The 13,658-nt window shown below is 45.8% G+C and overlaps 1 protein-coding gene across 1 annotated transcript in view; it reads left to right on the top strand.

The window, feature by feature from the left end:
* Positions 1-3: 3 nt before the first annotated feature.
* Positions 4-13,658, top strand: part of SLC8B1 (solute carrier family 8 member B1) — a 51,296-nt gene continuing 37,641 nt past the window's right edge. Inside the window, exons 1-2 of the mRNA XM_056528775.1 lie at positions 4-140; positions 2,341-2,378. The gene's annotated coding sequence lies outside the window, so the exon portion shown is untranslated. The remainder of the gene's footprint in view (positions 141-2,340; positions 2,379-13,658) is intronic.

The raw sequence follows: 13,658 nt of genomic DNA on the forward strand, positions 1-13,658 counted from the left end.
CGTGTTATGGGAGGGGCTTGTGCGAAGGGTGAATTGGTTCGGTCAGCTGATCGGGTAGCGCTGGCTGTGGGGTAAATAAGGGCCATTTAACGCAAGTACTGCAGTGCTGAGACATGCGCCACTGATCCTGCATCGTACAGGTAACGTACTGCCCACCTACCTGCCCCACCTGGGGTAAATACTGTGTAACCTGCAGTGCTTAGGAAGGCTGGCAAACTGCACATGCTACAAATGTGTCCATACCAAGTCATCTATAAGATTTCTACTTCGTTACTACTTTGAGGTCACCATTACACCTTCAAAAAGTTTGTCACCAAAACTTTTGAAAGGCCATCTGCCTTAGGGTATGTTCACACTATGGGGTCTCTGGCGGAATTCTGATGCGCTAATCTAGCATTGGTGTACGGGGTCCATTTTAGGACATCCTCAGGCGTAACTCCGTACCAAGTCAGGCGAAAGAGCATCCCGCCTCCTCCCTCAGACCAATCTCTGTCAGTCGTCGGCTGCAACTCCCTCCTCCGTCATCCGAAACTCCCCTCAGACGAAAACCCTTCCTGCCGTGTAGCAGAGCCGAGTCAGTGTCGTCTCTCTGCTATACGGGTTCTGCTGTACATGCTATTCAGTGTCGGCTCTGCTATACAGACTCTGTTGAACATATTGTGTCTGTAGTACACGTGCAAGTTTCACAGTTTCGACTCTGCTATACGTGCTATGCAGTGTCGACTCTACTATGCGGCCGGAAGTTTCGGCTGAGGAAGAATCATCTGAGGGAGGACTGCGTATTGGACGAGGAAGTTTTGGATGAGGGAGTTGTGGCTGAAGGATGACGGCGATTGGTTCGAGGGAGGAGGTGGGACGCTGTTTTGTCTGACAGGAGGGGATGGAGTTGTGGCTGACTGTGATTGGTGTGAGGGAGGAGGCGGGACGCTGTTTTGTCTGACAGGGGATGGAGTTGCGGCTGACAGCGGTTGGTGTGAGGGAGGAGGTGGGACGCTGTTTTGTCTGACAGGGGATGGAGTTGTGGCTGACTGTGATTGGTGTGAGGGAGGAGGTGGGACGCTGTTTTGTCTGACAGGGGATGGAGTTGCGGCTGACAGCGGTTGGTGTGAGGGAGGAGGCGGGACGCTGTTTTGTCTGACAGGAGGGGATGGAGTTGTGGCTGACAGCGGTTGGTGTGAGGGAGGAGGTGGGACGCTGTTTTGTCTGACAGGGGATGGAGTTGTGGCTGACTGTGATTGGTGTGAGGGAGGAGGTGGGACGCTGTTTTGTCTGACAGGGGATGGAGTTGCGGCTGACAGCGGTTGGTGTGAGGGAGGAGGCGGGACGCTGTTTTGTCTGACGGGATGGAGTTGTGGCTGATGGCGGTTGGTGTGAGGGAGGAGGCGGGACGCTGTTTTGTCTGACGGGATGGAGTTGTGGCTGACGGCGATTGGTGTGAGGGAGGAGGTGGGACGCTGTGTTGTCTGACAGGGGATGGAGTTGCGGCTGACGGCGATTGGTCCGACGGAGGAGGTGGGATGCTGTTTTGCCTGACGGGATGGAGTTGTGGCTGACGGCGATTGGTGTGAGGGAGGAGGTGGGACGCTGTTTTGCCTGACGGGGGATGGAGTTGCAGCTGAAGTCGATTGGTCCGAGGGAGGAGGCGGGATGCTGTTTCGCCTGACACGGCATGGAGTTACGGCTGACGACTATGTCCTAAAATGGATGCCGTATTGGTGTGAATGGGTCTTTCGCTGAGCCATTCACACTGCGGAATTTCAGCGGTGGAAAATTCTGCTGTGGAAATTCATGTGCCGAAAGAATAACTATGTTCAGTTTTTCAGTTGAATTACACACGGGACTGCATTGGCATCAATGGTGAGGATTTTGGTGGTAGTGAACATACCCTAATGGAGAGTTCTCCAGCTGGTGCAAACCTACAACTGGCCCAGAGAATATGTAAGGTCATATTTGGCGCATTGTAAAAGCCATTAAAAAAATAAATACATAAAAGTCCCCAAATTGAACAATTTCAGTTTATTCTTACATTATATGGTGACGAAAAAAACCCATCAATGCCACAAAACTGGTTATATCGCCAAGTCATGACAGGTCACGAAGAGGCAAATCAGTGTATAAACATTCTGACAGGAAACATGGTAGAGAATCCAGTTCCTTGTGTTAGCTGGGAGTGGACTGGGGTGGTATGTAGAGGTAGGTAGAAGTAAATGCTGTATATTGTAAAGCTGTAGATCAGGTCTGTGAGGCACCGCCTAGAAGTACATGGACGATGCCAGCTTCCTGTTTTATAATCCTAAGAGTATCATTTTTAAACTTTTTATTTTCTCTTTCTCCTCCTAGTGTTCTCTGTTCACGAAGCTTTCTAGCATCTGACAGTCGTAAGTATGTGTCCGTGCAATATGATGAGCCAGTAACACATCACCCCCCTCCCCCGTCTACAGATGCATCTGGTACTTTATCTTGAGGATCTGGGGGAGGCCACTTCTTCATGGTGACTTATCACCCAAGACAACACAACGTGATACTATATGTAACTTGTTCCTGCATGACACCACATTTATAGATGTATATACATTATAGGATTACATGTTTGATTACCAGTTAACCCCTCCCCCCTCCAATGTCGTACTATTGTTGGCAACACATCAGATGTGAGATTGTTTTGCATGAGATTGTATCCCACATTCCATACAATATGTCAACATATTTTAAACATATGGGAACATACTATATTATGCTATTTAAGATACTATTGGAACTGTTTTCAGAATTTCATTATTTTTATTATATTAAAGGGGTTCTGCACTGCTGAGCGTTTGGAACAAAATGTCCTGAACGCTTAGAGCTGGCGCCGGGAGCTCGTGATGTCATAGCCCCGCCCCTCATGATGTCACACCCCGCCCCCTCAATGCAAGTTTATGGGAGGGGGCGTGACAGTCGTCACGCCCCCTCCCATAGACTTGCATTGAGGGGCGGGGCGTGACGTCACGAGCTCCCGGCGCCGGCTCTAAGCTTTCTGAACATTTTGTTCCAAACACTGAGCAGCAGAGTACCCCTTTAAAGTGTACCCGTCACTTAGAACAACTTTTGACATCTCACAGGGACATGTCTATTCTTGATCAGGGATTGGTTTGGTGAATAAGTATGTACCTTTCTGTCATGTGTTGTACGTGAGTCGCAAATGCCTGAAGAAATTCGATAAGTTGTTGACCATTTGGCTTCTTCTCCCTGCCTTTACTGACCCTCTGACTCGGTGGACTCAGTGAGCCTGGGTTAATACAGTATGTGCTCTGAGTGGGGGGGGGGGGGGGGGGGGTCAGAGTACCGGGGTGTGGCTGTTTTTTGTTGTTTGTCATTGTAGGGCCTTTCTTCTTCTAGGGGTCCTGGGCTATTCTGCCCCTCTTGCTCAACAGTTGGCTGCTTTCTGTTCCTGATACCCTGTGAGATGTTCCCGAACCCACTTGTTGTTATATTCCCTCATTATTGTCTTGGGGCCGTGCCCTGGGGCCTCTGGGAGGTATTTTGTTATTTTTGTTGTATGATTTCTATTTTTTTTTTAAATTAAATAAATAAATACTTTAAAATAGTCTTGATCAGTCTGGGTCTCAGTGCTATGACCCTTAGCGATCAGGAGAACGAGCCCAGATAATTGCACTGTTTTGCCGTTCACTCCCTATAGCCTAGCTCTCTTCTTTCAGCTCATTCTCCTGATCAGTATAGTTCTCTAGGACCCTGATCAAAATTTTTGACTTGTCCCTTTGAAATGTTAAAAGTGACTGTGCCCATTTAAGGCCTTGTACTAAAATGAAAGAAAAGTCCCCCCCCCCCATCAACCAGCACTCAATAAGGGTGGGGTCACACAGGAAGCATCTGCAGCGTATTTCACGGGAAATCGCCGCTATGAGCGGACACAGAGCTACCTGGCCATAGCCTGGAGCCCGCTCAGGAGTCCCTCAGTGACTGCCGTTGGCGCATTCACAGTGTAAAATATGATTCGGATGCACCCTGTGTGACCCTGCCCTATTGGAATAAAGAAGCTGTTTATAACTGTTTTTGTGACGATGTCATGATTCGGAAAGATACTCCCCTGCCTGTACAGCTCAGAGACAGAATTGAGCAGAGAGAACAGGTTGTTCTTAGCCAGTTTGTTTCTGGCCAGTTGCATATTTTTGGTTGTAATTTTTTGGGCGCCAAAGTTTACATTTTGTTGCTCAGAATATGATAACTTGGCTAATCCAGCACAGGCAGTTTCCTAAGTGTGGTTGGAGGTTGAGTGAGTTTGCGATGTTTCCAGGCCAGTTGCATTAGCAAAATGAGACTTTTTGAAAAATCGGAAAGCTCCTAACCAAACACAGCCATATGGTCAACAGCTTTACACATCTTCTATATGAGTCACACACTTTTAACAGTGCCACATCTAGACACCTCCAAACATAATGATAAAGTCCCCCATCAAATCTGGAGAAGAGTGCAAAAATGTTCTGCTATACTGAAAGTTCCCAAAAGCACAGTGGTCTCCATTTATAAAGTTTATATCGTCCTTGAGCTGACCTCCTTACCATACTAAGTAATTGAGGGAGAAGGGCATTATTAAGAGAGGTGACCAAGAACCCAATGGCCACTCTGAGCTCCAATGATCTGTATTCAACCATCACTGCTGTTGCTTTAAAAATGAAAAAGCAAACAGACTTCCCACTGCCAGTCCAAAGGCACTTGGATCTTGCCCCTCACTTTCTGATGTGTGATCCCTGTAGGACATGCCCACTTACCCAGTCACTGGCCGCAATGAATAGTGCTGACTTATTGGATTTAGGTGGGAAAACAAAGTACAACATGCAGATATGTTCTTTAAAGGGGTTATCCAGGAAAAAAAACTTTTTATATATCATCTGGCTCCAGAAAGTTAAACAGATTTGTAAATTACTTCTATTAAAAAATCTTAATCCTTTCAGTACTTATGAGCTTCTGAAGTTAAGGTTGTTCTTTTCTGTCTAAGTGCTCTCTGATGACGTGTCTCAGGAACCGCCCAGTTTAGAAGAGGTTTGCTATGGGAATTTGCAGAAAAGAACAACCTTAACATCAGAAGCTCATAAGTACTGAAAGGATTAGGATTTTTAAATAGGAGTAATTTACTGTTTAACTTTCTGGAGCCAGTTGAGAGATTATATATATATAAAGTTTTTTTTCTCCTGGATTACCCCTTTAACATGAAACACTTTGTATGACTTCATAGGTCTACATCAGGGTGTCCCCTGACATAAACTACAGATGGATACTGAAAGATATCAGATTTAGCTGTATTAAGTCTACGTTTGTTGATCTTTATATTTCTGGAATGTCTATTATGTGCTTATCTGGACACTTAAACTAAAGTGGCTAGTGCTATTCAAAAAGCAACCATTCATACAAACAAACACTTATTACTGATTTAAAAACCCCTTGTGGCTTTGTTGGCAACACTATCTTGACCATGGAAACACTTCACGTACACAGCTGTATATTTCCTAAAACTGTAACACTTTTCCTTTAAAAAAATAATAATAATAGTATTTTGGATATCCTTGTCAGAAATCTGAGGGCATACCCTTAGATTTTGGCACAGTTGTTGCCCATAATAAAAAAAAAAAAAAAAAAAAAAAAAAAAAAAAATTGTCCTCCAACACAAAATTGGCTGCTGCCCTGAGGAGAAGAGACCGTCCATCCAGTCACGCCCCCTCCCACAGACTTGCATTGAGGGGATGTGGCCGCAATGTCACGAGCGGGGCATGGCCACAACGTCATGAGCCTTCGGCACTGCACCTGATGCTCTAAACGAACGCCGGGCGCAGCAGGGAGATCGCGGGGGTGGAGTACCCCTTTTAAGTGCTTGAGGGTAATACAGGAGGTGCTGCCCTCTGGTCCTTCTTTTTTTTTTTTTCTATAAAAGTTAGGGGAGATGTCTTAATTTACATATAGCAGTGTTTAGGGGGGAAAAATGGTAACTAGTTATAATAATATAAATTCAGATTTAGTCAGAATTTCTGTTTTATTGTACCTGATGGCGTAGAGTTTACATTATTATTTGCATCATACATTTTTGCCATAAAGTTGTTGTTGTTGTTGTTGTTGTGTGTGCTTGTTCTCTATTCATTATTCAAAAAAGTAAAATAAACTTATTTTAGGAAAAGGGTGACATAGAATTAAACAGTGGTAGAAAAGAATGATTAGGCTTCCTTCACAGACATTTTTGTGATGAATTTTGCTTTTAAAAGCAATTAAAGGGGTACGCTGCCGAAAAACATCTTACCCCTATCTAAAGGATAGGGAATAAGATGTCTGATCGCGGGGGTCCCGCCGCTGGGGACACCTGATAACTCCAGGCCAACAGTGGTGGCGTCTGGAACAAGGAAGCTTGGAGTTTCCGCATTCATGATGTGACGCCACGCCCCCTCCATTCATGTCTATGGGACGTAGCGTGTTGTATGGTAGGCAGCCGTCATGACTCCTCCCATAGACATGAATGGAGGGGGCGTGGCGGCTGTAGTTGCCATTCATCTGGAACGGAGCGGAGTTCGCTTTGTGCACGGATGACTGGGGTGCCCAGCGGGTGGGGGGGTGGGGGGTGGAGGGTAACCCTGTGATTAGACATCTTATCTCCTATACTTTAATAAAAAATAATTATAAAGCGCTTCCTTTTTTTTATATAAAACTAACCACATCTTTGTGCACATAGAAACATAGAATGTGTTAGCAGATAACAATTTGGCCCATCTAGTCTGCCCAATAATCTGAATACCATCAATAGTCCCTGGCCCTATCTTATATGAAGGCTAGCCTTATGCTTATCCCATGCATGCTTATACTCCTTCACTGTATTTGCAGCGACCACTTCTGCAGGAAGGCTATTCCATGCATCCACTACTCTCTCAGTAAAGTAATACTTCCTGATATTACTGCAGAAACCTTTGCTCCTCTAATTTAAAACAATGTCCTCTTGTGGTAGCTTTTCTTCTTCTTCTTTTAAATATCTTCTCCTCCTTAATTGCGTTGATTAACTTTATGTATTTAAAAGTCATATCCCTTTATATGTGACGGAAGATAGTAACGGGAGAAATATTGCATGCACTATTTCTTCCGTTCAATCGCCCGTCACAAAATAAGATCCGTTATTAATAAGGGGTGATAACGGGTTAAAACGGCTATTAGAAAAATCCCATAGACTATAATGGCCGTTTAACCCGTGATCGCCCGCTATTTTATAACGGGCGTTATATACGATAATGGGTACTTTTTATAGTGTGAAAGCAGCCGAAAGTGGTAATGCACACTCTGTTAGCAAGAATATGTCTTACTAGTCAGGACTTGCTTTTCGATACTACCAATCTGACTTATAATAAAATTTGCTTACCCAATAACCCATAGTATTTAATTATAGTTTTGCTTGCAAAAGGGTGTGACTGACTGGAATGTAATACGATTATTATTATTTATTATAATTATTAATAAAAATAATTTTTTCTTCTGACACTGGAAGAGCTGGTTGACTATATGAGCATATGCCCAACCCTTCTGCTAAATGTGTATTAAAGTGGACCTATCAGCAGCTAGGAGTAGAAAGGACTTTTCAGCAAGATTCTGAGCATGACTTTTTATCTCCTTAGTCCTTTCCAGTGCTCATTATGTAAATGAGACTCGAGACATGATCGCCAGTGGTGAAAATAACTGTGGTATGGGTACTGATAGCTGAAGGCTAATAAATCAATATAGTACTTTTGTAGCTATGCTCCATTTCTCAAGCTAGATCCCACATTTCCAGTAAGGTAAGGTTCTGCCTTCCTAAACCATCACTAGCGATCGCTGAATAAGACCTGAACACTAAACCTCCCCGACATTGTCAGTGCACGCAATCCTGAACCCTTGACAGAGCCGATGTTTCAGCAAAAACATCAGGGTGGTTTAGTGTTCAGGTCCTACTCGTCAATCGCTAGTAGTAGGCACCAGTGTACAAGAAAGATGTACTGGAGCTGGAGAGGGTTCAAAGATGGGCAACCAGAGTAATGAAGGGAATGGGAGGACTACAGTACCCAGAAAGATAAAGTGGAGCTGGAGAGGGTTCAAAGATCCGCAACCACATTTATTCTTGAAATGGGTGGGCTATGGTATGAAGAAAAAGTTAAGACCGTTTAGGGGTGACCTAATAACTATGTATAAATACATCTGGGGCAGTACAGAGAACACTTATGACCTATTTATACCCAGGACTGTATTTGTAACAAGGGGGCATCCTCTGTGTCTAGAGGAAAGAAGGTTTCTACACCAGCACAGACGGGGGCTCTTTACTGTAAGAGCAGTGAGACTGTAGAACTCCCTGCCAGAGGAAGTGTGAACTCATTAAAAGAGTTCAGAAGGGGCCTGGATGCGTTTCTGGAGAATAATAATATTACAGGTTATGGATATTAGATTTATTAGGGACAGAACATTTCTGATTGCCATATTGCAGTTGGGAAGGAATCTCTCCCCGGTATGGGGCAATTGGCATCTGCCTCTTGGTTTTTTTTTTTTTTGTCCCCCCCCCTCCTCTGGATCAACTCAGTAGGGTAGTAGGTTGAACTTGATGGATCATTGTCTTTTTTCCACCTTAAAGGGGTACTCCGCCCGGGATCTCTGCTGCAGCACCCTGCTATCATTACTGCACAGAGCAAACTCTCTCTGTGCGTAATGACGGGCAATACAGGGGCCGGAGCAGCGTGACGTCATGGCTCTGTCCCCTTGTGACATCACGGCCCGCCCCCTCAATACAAGTCTATAGGAGGTGGCGTGGTGGCCATCATGCCCCCTCCCATAGACTTGCATTAAGGGGGCATGGCCGTGACATCACAAGGGGGCGGAGCCGTAAAGTCCCAATGCTCCGGCCCCTGTATTGCCCGTCATTACGCACAGCGAGTTTGCTCTGTGCAGTAATTATAGCGGGACGCTTCAGCGGAGATCCCGGGGGTCCCCAGCGGCGGAACCCCCGCGATCTAACATCTTATCCCCTATCCTTTGGATAGGGGATAAGATGCTGGGGGCGGAGTACCCCCTTTAAGAACTATGTAACAATCTCCTGAGAAAAATATGGATGCCCTTGTGCATTTTTACAAATGACACATCTATCCTCCGCCCATACAAACAATAGTAGGGCTTCATATAAGGAACCAGCAGATAAACAAGCATAAAAAGCTCTACATTTTAGAATAGAAATACATTTCTTAAGTCTTTTGATTCATTTAGTTCAAAGCCACTGGCTAACTGTAAGCTGGAAATGTTTTTTAAGATGTATGGAAGTGAATACTGTAACTGAAAGCAGATTTCTGGTATCTATCACTTAGAGGTGGTCCCTTTTATATAGAAGGAAATAAAAGGAAGAATGTACAAAATGATAAATAAAAAAAATAAATAAATAAAAAAACCTTTAAAGGGAAACTAACAGCAGGGTCACTTGCACTAGCCTGAATATACAGATAGATGCAGGTAACCCTGTTTCTAATGTTTCTTAGGTTGGGTTCACACCACGTTTTGCAAATACGGTTACCGTATACGGTTTTCTGCTAAAAAACATATGGCAAAATGCATACGCAACCTTATACAACCGTATGACTCCAAATTACGGTTTTCCCCGTACGGTTCTACCCGTTTGCATCAGTTTTTGCCAACGGTTTTGCTATTTTGTTGGAATTAGTTTTCCAGCAATTTAATAAAGTTACTATTGTTCTATTGAAATTCCAATCTGCGCATGTGTCAACTCCAAAAACAGATAAGAAAAACCGTGTGCAACCGTATTCTGAAATTCTGTGTACGGTTCTCATAGACAACAATGTTAAAAGAAGCACATACTTTCCCGGCACTATATAATTCAGCATTCTTTCTTGTTTGTTTTAGTGGTGGGTTACAAAGTAAACTTTGTCTGCGACTTGTCATTCAGAAATGGCTTTGCTATAGCCATTAGTCTTGCACTTCATTCAATGCACCATTTGTTTTTATGATTTGTCTCTACATTACCAGGGAAAGTGGAAAATCGGTAAGAAGCATAAAAATTCAGCCTCAGGGTTGTTAAACTAAGGCAAGTGACAATTACAACAGCGGTTTACTATGTAACTGCTTTATATGACTATACAGAATAACAGTGTAGAGATAACAGCGCATGTTATGTTTTAGATGACGTGTATTAGTGGGGATTTATTTACATTTACAAGCAAAGCCGACACCAAACCCACTTGTCTTGCATGAGTGCATTGATGTGGATTTGCTGCAGATTTCACCTTTTGCATTGTTAGGTCTCGTTCACACAAACGGATTTACTATCAATAGAAACTGTGTAGGAATAGAGATCGGCACTAACTGGCTCTGGCCTATGTAAAAATATAAGATGGATACGAGTGCTTTACAATCCTTCACAGTGGCTCACCACTAGCGGTGCACCAATCACCGATCTTCGGTGCTCAAACCCCTCACGGACAGCTCGTCAAATCAACAAATGTAGGTAAATGAGAAAGGTAGGGGGAACACTCACGAAAACCCGGTCTCAGTTGCGGTGCAGAAAGTTCCTTTATTCACGTGCTGTGGAATACAGGCTGGACGCCAGGGACGCCGTCCCTGGCGTCCAGCCTGTATTCCACAGCAGCTGAATTTGTGGATTTACTATCAAACTCGCAGCGTGTTTCCCACTGCGAGTTTCAAAGAGTTGTTCGCAGCAGATCTTCAGCAGCAGATTTCCACTGTTGAAAATCTGCCGCAGACCCTATTGACTTGAATGGAGTCAGTAGGGTCTACCCTATTGAAGTCAATAAGCAGCAAAATCTGCTGAAACAAATCTGCAGGAGAAAATATGCACGTGTGAACTGACCCTAAGGGTGCGTTCACATGAGGGGTTATTTTACATGGGGATTGTCTCTCCTATTGACTTCAGTGGAGTCTGCGGTTTATTATTTTTTTTTCCCCATATATATTCCGCTGCCGAAAAATTTGCAGGGGAGAGCCCGCCCCATTCAATCTCGCAGAGAGAAACGCATTGCAAGTTTGCAAACAATTCCACCCATGTGAATGCACCTTAACCCCTTAAGGACCAAGGGCGTACAGGTATGCCTTTGTTCCCTGGTACTTAAGGACCAAGGGCGTACCTGTACGCCCGTGGGAATTTCGGTCCCTGCCTCGCTCCGGGCGGAGACCGGACCGGGGTGACTGCTGATATCGATCAGCAGTCACCCTGCGCAAATGCCCAGGGAGGTCATCAGAACCCCCCCCCATATCGGCGATCGGCGCAAATCGCAAGTGAATTCACACTTGCGAATTGCGCCATTACGGGTCATTACGGGTCTATGACCCGGAATATAAGGGGGATCGCGGTTGTCTAAGACACCCACGATCCCCCTGAGGGGATAGGAGTGAGGTGGCAGAGGTGCCACCCCTCCTATCCCTGCTATTGGTGGTCTAGACACGACCACCAATAGCAGATCAAGGGGGGGGGGTTAACTTTAGTTTTCCCTGTCCTGCCCACCCACAATAGGCGGGGCAGAACGGGGAAACCGACGGGGAGAGATCGGCGGGCGGCGAAGTCGTGCAGCAGGCTCCCTGGATCCGACGGAAGCCGGTAAGTTGCCTAGCAACATCTGGAGGGCTACAGTTCGAGACCACTATACAGTGGTCTCTATACTGTAGCACTCCAGATTTTGCAAAACTACAACTCCCAGCATGCCCAGACAGCTGTTTGGGCATGCTGGGATTTGTAGTTTTCGAACAGCTGGAGGGCTGCAGTTTGAGACCACTATACAGTGGTCTCTAAACTATATCCCTCCAGATCTTGCAAAACTACAACTCCTAGCATGCCCACACAACTGTTTGCTGTCTGGGCATGCTGGGATTTGTAGTTTTGCAACATCTGGAGGTCCACAGTTTGCAGTGGTCTCTAAACTGTAGCTCTCCAGATGTTGCAAAACTGCAAATCCCAGCATGCTGGGAGTTGTAGTTGCGATCCCTCCAGCTGTTGCATAACTACATCTCCCAGCATGCCCTTCAGCGATCAGTACATGCTGGGAGTTGTAGTTTTGCAACAGCTGGAGGCACACTGGTTGGAAAATATTGAGTTAGATAACATAACCTAACTGATGGTTTTCTAACCAGTGTGCCTCCAGCTGTTGCAAAAGTACAACTCCCAGCATGCACGGTCTGTCAGTACATGCTGGGAGTTGTAGTTTTGAAACAGCTGGAGGTTTGCCCCCCCATGTGAACGTACAGGGTACATTCAACCGGGCAGGTTTACAGTAAGTTTTCTGCTTCAAGTATGAGCTGCGGCAAATTTCGCCGCAGCACAAACTCCTAGCAGGGAACTCGCTGTAAACCTCCGTCAGTGCGAATGTACCCTAAAAACACTACACTACACTAACACAAAAAAACGTCTTGTACGGCAGTGTTTCCAAAACGGAGCCTCCAGCTGTTGCAAAACAACAACTCCCAGCATTTCTGGACAGCCACTGACTGTCCAGGCATGCTGGGAGTTTAGCAACAGCTGGAGGCACCCTGTTGGGGAATCACTGGCGTAGAATACCCCTATGTCCACCCCTATGCAATCCCTAATTTAGTCCTCAAATGCGCATGGCGCTCTCTCACTTCAGAGCCCTGTCGTATTTCAAGGAAACAGTTTAGGGCCACATATGGGGTATTTCCGTACTCTACAAATTGCACTACAAATTTTGAGGGGCTTTTTCTCCTTTTACCCCTTATGAAAAGGAAAAGTTGGGGTCTACACCAGCCTGTTAGTGTAAAAAAAAAAAAAAAAAAAAAAAAGTTTTACACTAACATGCTTGTGTTGCTCTTTACTTTTTATTTTCACAAGAGGTAAAAGGGGGGGAAAAAAGACCCCAAAAAATTTGTAACGCAATTTCTCCTGAGTACGGAAATACCCCATATGTGAGCATAAAATGCTCTGCGGATGCACAACATAGCTATCTCGCCCCTTCCCGTAGGCTTGCATTGAGGGGTGGAGCGTGACGTCACACGGGGGCGGAGGTGTGATTCACACTCAGCCGGTGTGAGGTGGTTTTTTTGCGCCCCCGTAGATCCATGCGTCCGCTCCTCCCCCAGCTCTCCGAACATTTCCGAAGCTAGAACTGGGGGAGGGCAGAGCAAGGGAAGGGAGGAGGTTCACCTCCCCTCCCTGAGCTCGGCTGGACGCAGATCTCTACGGCACGCCCCCTCCCTGAGGACATAGATCGCCACGGCAGGTCCCCTCCCTCATCTCCCCGAGCTGAGGATGTAAATCTCCACGGCAGGTCCCCTCCCTCTTCTCCCCGAGCTGAGGAACGTAGTGCAGTGCTCCTAATGAGCTCTATGTGTAAAGGGGGACATACTGTACGGGCTAAAGGGGGACATACTGCATGGGCTAAAGGGGGACATTTAGCCCGTACAGTATGTCCCCCTTTAGCCCGTACAGTATGTCCCCCTTTACACATAGAGCTCATTGAGAGCACTGCTCTACGTCCTCAGCTCGGGGAGATGAGGGAGGGACCTGCCGTGGATATTTACGTCCTCAGCTCGGGGAGATGAGGGAGGGACCTGCCGTGGAGATTTACGTCCTCAGGGAGGGCGCGTGCCGTAGAGATCTGCGTCCAGCCGAGATGAGGGAGGGGGCGTGAACCTCCTCCCTT

Source organism: Hyla sarda, chromosome 1, assembly GCF_029499605.1.
Source record: "Hyla sarda isolate aHylSar1 chromosome 1, aHylSar1.hap1, whole genome shotgun sequence".
NCBI classification, from domain to species: domain Eukaryota; kingdom Metazoa; phylum Chordata; class Amphibia; order Anura; family Hylidae; genus Hyla; species Hyla sarda.